A 13343-nucleotide genomic window follows, 5' to 3' on the forward strand; every position below is an offset into this window, starting at 1 on the left:
CCTGTAAACAAATCATCACATGTAATAGAGCAGCTCAGTATTTAGAGGAAGCTTGACTCCCATAGCAAACAATAAAAATCACACTTATTTTAAATAGTTTTTACAATTCTGAAATTTACTTTGGTTTTCATATATGAGTCTTATCTGTGAAAAATTAAGTGTGTGTTATGACTTTTTAAAAACAATCCTGTATGTCTTTTATTGGAGTAGGAAATGGTAACCCACTTAATTATTCTTGCCTGGAAAATTCCATGGACAGAGCAGCCGGGTGGCCTATAGTCCATGGAGTCGCAAAGAGGCAGACATGACAGCACACAAGTGTGATACCAGTGGTTCTTTTATTCAAAAATACTTTAGTTACTAGTGTGGCATAGGACTCAGATGAATCTGTATGTTGTTATGATCATACCCAATTTTAACCTTCATAATTTGTGAAAACACTAGAAAAATTTATGTAAGATGATACATTAAATAATAAAGAAAATATGAATATTAAAGGTTGAAATTTTGCATTTTCTAATTAAAACCAGGAATGTTTGTTTTATTAGAAAAATTAGCGTAGTATAGAAAGCATTTTTTTACTCTCCTGATCAAACTGAAACTAGAATTAGAACAGTATAATTTAACCCTGGGTTAGAATCCTTAACTGCATAGAACATAGTTCACTTGAGTCTTAATAGCTCTTTCTTCATAACAGAAAGCTCTGTAGATTATTTTGCACATGGAAACTAAAATTGTATTCTGAAGTATTAGAAAAATGAATCTTCTCATATTAGAAAATGCCCAGGAAAACTGAAAGTGACTTGTTCAGACTTCTGAGGATCTCAATGGAAAGAGAACCCAAAGATAAACTTGTTAATACCCTTTTGCCCTCTCATTCCTGATATAGCATAAAGAACACCTTTTCAGAAAGAAGTGTTCCATAATCAGGATTAATATTGAAATGGTAAAGTATAATTACATGTATGACTGAGTACACAAAGGATAACCAATCATTGATCCTTTCGAATTTTGGACTAGATATTAGCATAGGTATTTTAGAATTGTGTTTAGTTCAAAGTCTTCACATTTGGTTTTTTAGATCTCCATAATCTCACTTTAAAAGATGAACCTTCATAAATATGTTTTGCTTAAGATTATTACCAGTTCTTAGTTGTCTCAACACATAATTAATCATGTTACTTTGTGCACAGAACCTACAGTGGCTTTATCTTATCAATGAAGTTAATACAGGACTTGTCAGAACTCAATCTTATTCACCTCTCTCATTATTTTTTATTTTCTATTATCAAAACGTAATTCTCTTTGCTATGCAAAGTACCATACTTCTCACCTTCAGGTGTCTCTGATTTTTCGTTCCTTCCTCCTAAAAATAAAAAATAGTTCTATTTTATTCATGGTTAATACTTCATAAATTTTAAACAAATACTTTTACAAATCTGATTGTATTTTTCTATCTCCTTGCTACCCTCCCATTGTGTCTTCAAAGACATACCAGCCTTCACAGACACTCAATATTCTACCACAGTATATGTTGATATACCCCCCAAATGGCTACACGTTCCCATTTCTGTTCCTTAGCTCAGTTTTCTGCTGAAATCTATAGTGATACCTTTCTCCTTCTATCCTTTCTCTATTCTCTTCATATTCAATGCATTCTCTCTCTCTCTCTCTCTCTCTCTCTCTCTCTCTTTTTTTTAGGCTGCACTGAGAGGCATGGAGAATCTTAGTTCCCTGACCAGGGATCGAACCTTGCAGTAGAAGTATGGGCTCTTAACCTCTGGACTGCCAGGGAAGTCCTCAAATTCTTCTAGGCCAGAAAGAAACACAATTTCCTTTGTAAAAATTTTCCTGCTCAAAGCTACCATAACACATTGCTATTCCCTCCTGAAAACTATCTCAGTTTTTATATTTTACTTTTAACAGGGACTGCATCTTGATATATACTCAAGTATGTGTCAGTATCTCTTTGTAGATTTTTAATTCCTTAAGGATGGAAGTTACATTACATTTCTCTATACCTCAGAATTGCCTACATTATTCTGTTTGTAGTCATATTATAAATGCTTACTAAAATTTGGTTAAAACCAACGTGTGACAAAGATATCTTTACTTTGTAACTATCTGGATTGAGAAATGAGAAGCTGGCTGTATAGCCAGCTGGCTATTTTTCAAGACATTACTGTGCACACCTTTTAGTTCACTTTGATCTTCCTGCCTTTCAGATGCCTCATGTCCATCTGTTGTTTTCTTAGAGGGTACAAAAAATATAGACTCTGAGGAGATTAGATAACTTCATACTTGTATGGTAACAGGATGCTATTCATAGGTATATAAGGATGAATAATAGTCTATAGTGTTTAGTTATCTCCTTTCTCCTTGCTTCTGTCTTGTCCAGCTCCACAGAATGGACTGTATATTATTTATCCTTTCATATATACCAAAAAAAAAGTTGATAAAAGTTAAAGCAACAATAACAACAACCACAAAAAAACACAATTGAAATTATTTTCTGTTACTTTGAGGGGAAAAAGTATTACTTAAAAGTCTATCCCAGTACATGCGTTTATGGACATTGTTTTTCAAGGCCAGGCTATGACACAATTAGGATCATGGTAATAGTTGGTAACATAGCTCTCTAAAGAGACTTTTCTCTGTCACCTTTTCTCCAAGGAAGCCAACTATCCTTACTTGAATGGATTAAAATGTAGCATAGACATGGCTCAGGCTTCCCCAGTGGCTCTGTTGGCACAAATGCAGGAGACCTGGGTTCAATCCCTGGGTCAGCAAGATCCCCCAGAAAAGGAAATGGCTACCCACTCCAGTACTTTTGTCTGGGAAATCCCAGGACAGAGGAGCCTGGTGGGCTACAGTCCATGGGGTCACCAAAGTCAGACACGACTGAGTGACTAAACTACCACCACCACCATGGACATGGTTTATGTGCCTGACTGTGCATTGGAATTACCTTGAAACTTGTTAAAATGTAAACTCTAAGGCCACTCTAAGAGATCTTGTGAGCATGTCTTGTTTGTAGTTTTTAAAATGCCCATCTTCCATATGATCCAGATGCAGGCAGTTTACGAACCAGTGTTAATTATTAGATTCCTTCTGACTCTGTTTGAGCGAGTCTGTGTATTAGTGAATCATATGAGGACTTTACCAAACTTATGCTATAAAGCAAGACCAAGACCTTACTTCCCTTACAAATCTCTACTTTATTTATTCCTTCTTTCCTTTTAGTTCCCATTCTTCCTAAAAGTTAATTAACAACCATCTATGTCCAGAAGATCATATGATTCATGTGACCTGACTCCTGATCTCTGGTTGTTCATAGTACATGGGAACCACACAAATTAAAAACAAAACTTATTACAATGTTGTGCATTCTGAAATAGATATGAAGTAATTTGGAAGAAACATGATAAATTCTGTCAAGGTGAACAAGCTCTCACATAACATCAATAATTGTAAACAGAATAATAATTGCAAACACTCAAGCAGCGCTTGCCATATTTGTAAGTTCTTTTCCTATGGTAGCTCATGTAATCTTCCAAACAATCCTGAGATAGGTACTACGATTATCCTCATGCTAAAGGAGAGGGACGAGAAGCAAAATGAGGTTATTTACTTGTTGCAGATCTTAAATAGTACAGCAGGGACTCACATCCAAGCAATGTTGATTCATAACTTTTTCTCTTGATCAAAAAGAATTTATAGTGGAGTCAATATTTTAGTAGATATTAAAGGGAAAGAAAAATCATTTCACAAAAGGAAAGAAAGATAGAAAGGGAAATGTGAAAAGAAGCTATGGGAATTGCTGGCAGGGCAGTCTTCAAGAGTTTGTTTAAGGAACAGATATGTAATTGATATAAATACAGTGACAGTCTAGCTCTTTGTTCAGTTCTCCTTGGTTGCTTCTCTAGGCAACAAGTTTCATGCATTTGTTAATCATAAACTCACTTTGTTATTCTGGATAGAGTTTGTATCTCTGATATAAACCCTCTTGGTCACCTTTGGAATTATACCATGACCATTAGTGAAAGTGAAAGTCACTTAGTCATATCCAACTCTGTGACCCTATAATACAGTCCATGGAATTCTCCAGGCCAGAATACTGGAGTGGCTAGCCTTTCCCTTCTCCAGGGGGACCTTGCCAACCCGGGATCAAACCCAGGTCTCCCGCGTTGCAGGCAGATTCTTTACCAGCTGAGCTATCAGGGAAGCCCCTTACCAAGACCATTAGAAATTACAACAAAAAACTTTTAGAAATACTAATGATTATTAGCAAAGTGAACATCTTATTAGAATAGTTTAATGTTATCTACTTACGAACAACCTAATGTTCAGCACAAAGTTATATTGAATTTTAAAAGACAGAATGTAGTTCCAGGATCAGTATTATTTCATAATACTTGGGAGACTAAAACAAGAGGACTGATTATTAAGTTTTGGACAGCAGGAAGTTGGACACAGTTGATGGAATCTTGGATACCATGAGATTAGAATTCAAATTAACCTTGACAAATTAGAGAAATAATGAATAAGGCCAATTCACTTCTTTGGATTCGTAAGACAAAAAGATGGAGAGTGACTAGCTAAGGGAAATATTTTAGAGAGAAATCTGAAATTCAAGGACTAGCTAAAGGCCATTTTTTCTTTGTTTATATTAATTCAACAAGTGTATCTTTTTGTTTGTAATGAAGAACACCATAATTGATTTCTATATTAGAGGACTTGTGAAATACATTCGAAACATATCTGGGATTACCTTATATCAGCTAATCAGTTTTTAGAAACAAGGTTATACAGGTATTTTCATAAGTGTTATTTGTACCAATCAGCACTATAAGTTTTTGAAAGTTAGGTGTTAGTTATAAGTAATTTTTGAAATCAGATGTATCATTAGCTAAAGAGAATTTGCAAGGGATATAGGTAATTCTATTCTTAAAGAGCAGATTTTAACTTTTAATTTGAACTTTGGACTGCTTGCTTTGCTAGAATTAATTTGATTCGTGTGATATCAAATGATTCATGTGATATTTCCAGCAGTGAAATCTGCCATGTGTCCTCCTCAGTGTGGTTACTTAAACAGTTAAGTCCTCTGCAATCAAAGAACTCCCACTGAACTAGTGATTAACTATACTATATATTCTAATGTACTGAGCAATTGTGTAAAGATCATGTGAATTGATTGTTCATTTTACTAACTTCTTAAAGGGAATGACTAGAAAAAATTACACAATGTACAATTCATTGTACAAAATCTGCTTTTTGATAAAAGCAGAATGTCTTAGAAAAATGTGGAATTTAGAAATGTAATTTGCATTACATTTTGGAGCAGATTTTCTTATTTGGGAAAATGTCTTTGAAATCAGAAGCTAATTCTCTATACGAATTTTCATTTACAGGCATTTTAGAATACATTAAAAACTGTGATCATTAGGTCTCTTTAAAAATCAACTGAAAAAAAAAACCTGAATAAAATGATATATTGATTAACATAAATATAAACTAAAGGAGTTAACAGTTTAAGTGTATATTCCATACTATAATTTTACTTGTTTCAGACTTGAGCATTGCTTTTGTAATAAAGATGAAAAATTCTCAATTGATAAATGCTACCTTTGTGGAGATTTGGAGCATTTATTTTGGAAAAATATGAAACTTATATAATTCTGACCTATTTAAAGATATTAGGTAATAGAGTTGATTCTTGATAACTAAACTAACATTTACAATTAACATGTTGATTGACATATGTTCACATCTCTGTGTAATTATCTAACTGTAAAAATATCAATAAGAGTTAATACTATAGATTCCAGGATCACCTTGCTTAAGCATTACTATAGCATGTATGTGTGTGTTAGTTGCTAAGTCATGTCTCTTTGTGACCCCCATGGACTGTAGCTCACCAGGCTCCCCTGTCCATGGAATTCTCCAAGAATAATGCTGGAGTGAGTCACCATTCCCTTCTCCAGGGGGATTTCCCGACCCAAGGATCCAACTCGGGTCTCCCACATTGCTGCAGATTCTCTACTTTTTGAGCCACCAAGGAAGCCCACTGTAGTATGAGTGATATTATTCATGTCAAAATTCTATGGGCAGAAGAAAAATTTCATGTAAAGGATTTTAGCTGTCAAAAGTAAAATCACTCATGTACAAAACTACCTTCCAAAGATATGTCCCGGATCCCTCGTATCGAAAAATTTATAGTGTGATGGAAAGTAGCACAATCTTGTCAAATTGGACAATTGGCAACAAACAAAAAGTGACATATGACTTTTCATGTGAACTCTACCGAATGTCTACATGTTCAGCTTTCCCCACTGGTGCTCCTGTCTCAGAAAGGAGTCTTGCTCATGCTGGTTTTTATTAACACTCGTGTGAATAACAAGGTCAAATGCTTCTGTTGTGGCCTGATGCTGGATAACTGGAAACAAGGAGACAATCCTATTGAGAAGCATAAACAACTGTATCCTAGCTGTAGCTTTATTCAAAATCTAGTTTGTGTTACTAATCTGGAATCCACTTCTAAAAATGCTTCTTCTTCAATGAGAAACAGTTTTACTCATTCATTATCATCCACTTTGGGACATAGTAGCTCATTCAGTGGTTCTTATTCCAACCTTGCACCAAACTCTATTACTTCTAGAGCAGTTGAAGACTTTTCCCCATTGAGGACTAACTCCTACAGTTATGCCATGAGTAATGAAGGAGCGAGATTTCTTACTTAACCAAATGTGGCCATTAACCTTTATGTCACCATCAGAATTAGCAAGAGCTGGCTTTTATTACATAGGACCTGGAGATAGGGTAGCCTGCTTTGCCTGTGGTGAGATGCTAAATAGCTGGGAACCAAAGAATGATGCTATGCTAGAGCACTGGAGACTTTCCCCCAACTGTCCATTTTTGGAAATTCTCTGGAAATGCTGAGGTTCAACATTCCAAATTTGAGCATGCAGACACATGCAGCTTGACTGAGAACATTTATGTGCTGGCCATCTACTGTACCAGTTCAGCCTGAGCAGCTTGCAAATGCTGGTTTCTATTATGTAGGTCACAATGATGATGTCAAGTACTTTTGTTGTGATGGTGGCTTAAGATGTTGGGAATCTGGAGATGACCCATGGGGAGAACACTCCAAGTGGTTTCCAAGGTGTGAGTTCTTGATACGCACAAAAGGGCAGGAGTTTGTTGATGAGATTCAAGCTAGATATCCTTATCTTCTTGAACAGCTATTGTCAACTTCAAATACTCCTGGAGATAAAAATGCTGATCCACCGATTGTTTGTTTTGGACCTGGAGAACGTTCTTCAGATGATGTAGTCATGATGAATTTAACTGTGGTTAAAACTGCCTTGAAAATAGACTTTAGTAGAAGACTGGTAAAGCGGACAGTTCAGAGTAAAATCCTAACAACTGGAGAAAGTTAAAAAACAGTTAATGATATTGTGTCAGCACTTCTTATTGCTGAAGATGAAAAAAGAGAAGAAGAAAAAGAGGAAGAGACAGACAAAGACAAAATGAAAGACAAACTGAAGAAACAGCATCAGATGATTTGCCATTACTTCAGAGAACAGAATGGCTCTCTCAACGGTTGATGTGTGTGCTTCCTATCCTGGATAAGCTTTTAAAGGCCAATGTAATTAATAAACAGGAGCATGATATTATTAAGCAAAAAACACAGATACCTTTACAAGCAAGAGAACTGATTGATACCGTTTTGAAGATGTGCCTTCAGCATCTTCAAAAACTGTCTTAAAGAAATTGACCCTACATTATATAAGAACTTTTTTGTGGAAAAGAATATGAAGTGTATTCCAACAGATGTTTCAGGTCTGTCATTGGAATAACAGTTGAGAAGGCTGCAAGATGAAAGAACATGTAAAGTGTCTATGGGCAAAGAAGTTTCTATTGTATTCATTCCTTGTGGTCATCTGGTAGTATGCTGGGAATGTGCCCCTTCTCTAAGGAAATGCCCTATTTGCAGGGGTATAATAAGGGTACTGTTTGTACATTTCTCTCATAAAAGAAAAATAGGCTATATGTTAGCTTATATATAAAAATCTTTAAAATATTGTTTGAAGCTCTTTGAAGTTAAAAAAGGGGTTACTGATTCTTTAATTACTAACTTGTGTTTTCTGCTTTCTTTGGTACTAGTTATCTTGTTTCAAAAAAAAAATGGTGTCATATATAATATTTAATCTTAATCTCTGTTTATATGAAAAGTAAGATTTATGTTTGAGCTATGTTAGTGTACATGTGTGCACACAGAAGTTAAAGGAGCAGTGTTAATGCTGTTATGTATCATTTTAAGAATGACTGGATCTGGTATTCTTTCTGAAAGCATTGAGTACTACTTTAGAGTATACTTGAAAAGAATTGGAAACCAGGAACTTTGGAGTTTATCACAGTTACATTGCCAAATTCTCTCTCTCTCTTTTTTTTTTTTTTTTCAGTTTTGTTATAAGGATTTTTCTCTTACTGGTATAAAAGTTTCTCCCCAGTTTGTGAGAAACATTTTAATAAAAGGTCTTTAAAAAGACTGCATCAATTAAAATAAAACAAATTATCGGCTTTTCTACTAGTGAAGTTGGGAAGACTATTCTGGTAATGTTTTAAAAAAATTAAAATTGGTGATTTAATGAACTACACATATGGAAATGTAAGCCTCAAGATTTATTCTTTGAGAAGAGAGAGGTGGAATAGGATAAATTAAAAATGAATACTATTCAGATCCTTCTTTGAATTTTTTTTTTGAATAGACATTTAAACAATATAGTGAGAGCTGTATATTCAGCAGTGTGAATTTTGGTAGTAATTCCCTTATTGTATCTTCTGTCCCCTAATTATAACCTCTACCTTAATAACCTAAATTGTGAGAAGCAAAATTTATTGAAATGCCACAGCATTAGAATTTTGGATTTCATTTCTCTCAAAGAAATACAGCTGAATAAAGACATGGGAACTTTACTGTTCAAGTTTCTGATCACCTTTGGTCATAGGTGTCTCAATACTTCCTTATCAGGACGTTTAAGATTTTTATGTAACTCACAATTATAGCTACTGAAAGAAGGTTGACTGCAGTTTTCCCCATAATAGCAGTAAGCTATATTTAAAATTCTTTGTATATGCCAGGCATTGTTCTAAAAGCATTGCTTCTATTAACTCATGTAATGCCTACAAAATTGTCAGTAGATACTGTTATAAAAATTACAATAAAGAAAGTAAGTAATTTGCCCAAGGACATAACAATAGTTCAGTTCAGTTTAGTCGCTCAGTCATGCCTGACTCTTTACGACCCCATGAACTGCAGCATGCCAGAACTACCTGTCCATCACCAACTCCCGGAGTTTACCGAAACTCATGGTCATTGAGTTGGTGATGCCATCGACCAATCTCACCCTCTGTTGTCCCCTTTTCCTCCTGCCTTCAGTCTTTTCCAGCATCAGGGTCTTTTCCAATCAGTCAGTTCTTCGCATCAGGTGGCTAACGTATTAGAGTTTCAACATCAGTATCAGTCCTTCCAAAGAATATCCAAATATTCATGACTGATTTCCTTTAGGATGGACTAGTTTGACCTACTTGCTGTCCAAGTGACTTGCAAGAGTCTTCTCCAACACCATAGTTCAAAAGCACTAATTCTTTGGCGCTCAGTTTTCTTTATAGTCCAACACTCACATGCATACATGACTACTGGAAAAAACATAACTTTGACTAGGTGGACCTTTGTTGGCAAAGTAATGTCTCTGCTTTTTAATATGCTGTCTAGGTTGGTTATACTTTTCTTTCAAGGAGCAAGTGTCTTTAAATTTCATGGCTGCAGTCACCACCTGCAGTTTTTTGGAGCCCAAAAAATAAAGTCGGTCACTGTTTCCACTGTTTCCCTATTTATTTGCCATCAAGTGATGGGACCAGATGCCAAGATCATAGTTTTCTAAATGTTGAGTTTTAAGCCAACTTTTTCACTCTCCTCTTTCACTTTCATCAAGAGACTCTTTAGTTCTTCTTCCCTTTCTGCCATAAGGGTGGTGTCATCTGCATATCTGACATTATTATTTCTCCCGGCAATCTTCATTCCAGCTTTTGCTTTATCCAGCACAGCATTTCTCATGATGTACTCTGCATATAAGTTAAATAAACAGGGTGACGTTATATAGCCTTGATGTACTCCTTTCTGGATTTGAAACCAGTCTGTTCCATGTCCAGTTCTAGCTATTGCTTCCTGACCTGCATACAGATTTCTCAGGAGGCAGGTCAGGTGGTCTGGTATTCCCATCTCTTGAAGAATTTTCCAAAGTATATTGTGATCCACACAATCAAAGTCTTTGCGTAGTCAGTAAAGCAGAAATTGATGTTTTTCTGGAACTCTCTTGCTTTCTCGATGATCCAGAGGATGTTGGCACTTTGATCTCTGGTTGCTCTGCCTTTTCTAAATCCAGCTTGAACATCTGGAAGTTCACAGTTCACGTACTGTTGAAGCCTGGCTTGGAGAATTTTGAGCATTACCTTACTAGTGTAATGTGTGAGATGAGTGCAATTGTGCAGTAGTTTGAGCATTCTTTGGCATGACTTTTCTTTGACATTGGAATGAAAACTAACTTTTTTCCAGTCCTGTGGCCACTGCTGAGTTTTCCAAATTTGCTGGCATATTGAGTGCAGCACTTTCACAGCATCATCTTTTAGGATTTGAAATATTTCAACTGGAATTCCATCACCTCTACTAGCTTTGTTCATAGTGATGTTTCCTAAGGCTCACTTGACTTCGCATTCCAAGATGTCTGGCTCTAGGTGAGTGACTATACCATTGTGATTATCTGGATCATGAAGATCTTTTTTGTACATTTCTTCTGTGTGTTCTTGCCACTTCTTAATATCTTCTGCTTTGGTTAGGTCCATACCATTTCTGTCCTTTATTGTGCCCATGTTTGCATGAAATGTTCCCTTGGTATCTCTAGTTTTCTTGAAGAGATCTCTAGTCTTTCCCATTCTATTGTTTTCCTCTATTTCTTTGCACTGATCACTGAGGAAGAGGAACTCTTTCTTATCTCTCCTTGCTATTCTTTGGAGCTCTGCATTCAAATGGGTATATCTTTCCTTTTCTCCTTTGCCTTGAGCTTCTCTTCTTTTCACTGCTATTTGTAAGACTTCCTCAGACAATTATTTTGCCTTTTTGCATTTCTTTTTCTTGGGAATGGTCTTGATCTCTGCCTCCTGTACAATGTCATGAGCCTCTGTCCATAGGTTTTCAGGCACTTTGTCTATCAGATTTAATCCCTTGAGTCTATTTCTCACTTCCACTGTACAATCATAAGGGATTTTATTTCGGTCATACCTAACTGGTCTAGTGATTTTCCCTACTTTCTTCAATTTAAGTCTGAATTTGGCAATAAGAAGTTCATGATCTGAACCACAGTCAGCTCCCGGTCTTGTTTTTACTGGCTGTATAGAGCTTCTCCATCTTTGGCTGCAAAGAATATAATCAATCTGATATCAATATTGACGATCTGGTGATGTTATGTGTAAAGTCTTCTCTTGTGTTGTTGGAAGAGGGTGTTTGATATGACCAGTGCATTCTCTTGCATTCTCTATTAGCCTTTGCTCTGCTTCATTCTGTACTCCAAGGCCAAATATGCCTGTTACTCCAGGTGTTTCTTGACTTCCTACTTTTGCATTCCAGTCCCCCATAATGAAGAGAACATCTTTAGGAGAGGGCAATATTCTTAAGTCAGGAAGTGTGGCTCCATTGTCTGGACTCTTACTCATCGTGCTCTGATTATCACTGGCTAAGACTATGGGTACACATCCTAGGAAATCAAACCTTTTCCAATACTTTGTGAATTCACAGTGATTTTTTTAAAGCTCACTCATGCTTGTTTGCAGATATGCAATCACTTATCCATACCACATCAACCAGTGTCTCTTTCTTGATTTCCACAAGGTAAAACCCTATTTAAGCAAAAGGTTTGTTATGGTAAAGGAAGGATCTAAGCAAAGCCAAACACTACAAATATAATATAAACATTCACAGTCTCAGTATTGTAAATTTTTCTTTTTAAGCCTCATCACTCCAAGACAGTGTCAATGCCTGTTTCCCTATATAGTCTCCAGCTTTGTAATACCAATCCTGGTTTTCCTGATCCTTCCCTCTTGGGAGCAAAATGATTCTTCTTATTTCGTGCAAAGCAATCTCTTCCCAAACTTTTCCTTCATGGCTTCATCATCAGAATGGACATTACCTTTTGGCTCAATCTGTCTGTTTTGGAGGTATTTTCCTAGCAAGCACTTCTCATCCATAGAGAACTCTGGGAATAACAGTCAGAATGATTCAATTTAAACAACTTCCTCTACCACTTATTAAGTGCTTATTATTTATTAGACACTGTGTTTTATAACATTGATTCTCACTCTCCCACTTTTTTCCATGGGGTAAGCTTTTATCATTCTCATTTTGGAGATGGAAACTAAGTTCTAAGAAAATTAATTCACTTGTCCAAGGTTTGAAAACCATCAAACACAGCAGTGCCTGTCCCAGCTCTGATTCCAAAGTCCAGACTGTTTTCAATATTGTCTTCTCATTTAGGTCATGATTATTCTTAAATTTGTGATTTAACTATAGTGTGTTGTAATCAAATGCTTTGTAGGCATGCAGGTCCTATTTTTCTCTGAAGGAGATCCATTTGGTAGCTGTTCTTTGAAAATGGAATGGATAGTCAATTTTCCTGTTAAATTATTATAATAATTAAGCCCTTACAGTTATTTGTACTATTTTTAAAGTTATAGAAGTGTAACAGAAACAGTACTTTGTTTTGTTATAAATATAGAGCTCAGAAATATAAAAGTAAATATACATGAAAAAAGTCATTTAGTTTCTGAAGCACTTCCTTTTTTTAATTTCAAAAGCCATTATGAATGGGAATACCATCATTTTACCAAGAAATAAATATTTAAAGAGTATATTGTGAACATAATTATTTATTTTTGATAGTTGTATATAACTAATAAATATAGCTAGTTATGACCAAAGGTCAATCAATCTAATGAAACTTGAGAATTTCTGAATGTATGAATTTATATAAGGAGTCAAATGTAAACTTTCCCTAGATAATTAGGAATTTAAGGTTATAACATTTGCCATTGAGAAGATCATTATTCTCTAAATATTCACTACAGTCTATGCCTTGATGACATTAATGGCTCAGAAAGCAGGTATATGTCTTCTGTGAAGTATTGATTTTGAACACAAAGAGGGCACATGTGTCATATGTAACTTTTTGATACTTAAGGTTTTTGCTTGATCTCTCATTTTTATAGTCATTTATTCCTGATGTTCTTAT

The 13343-nt window shown here is 35.5% G+C and overlaps 1 protein-coding gene and 1 pseudogene across 1 annotated transcript in view; both read left to right on the top strand.

Moving 5' to 3' along the window:
- NEGR1 (neuronal growth regulator 1) overlaps positions 1-13343 on the top strand; it is a 963216-nt gene that overhangs the window by 43420 nt on the left and 906453 nt on the right. The window lies entirely within an intron of this gene.
- Positions 6161-8035, top strand: LOC122677669 (annotated as a pseudogene).

The sequence above is a fragment of the Cervus elaphus genome, chromosome 20 (assembly GCF_910594005.1).
Source record: "Cervus elaphus chromosome 20, mCerEla1.1, whole genome shotgun sequence".
Classification (NCBI taxonomy): domain Eukaryota; kingdom Metazoa; phylum Chordata; class Mammalia; order Artiodactyla; family Cervidae; genus Cervus; species Cervus elaphus.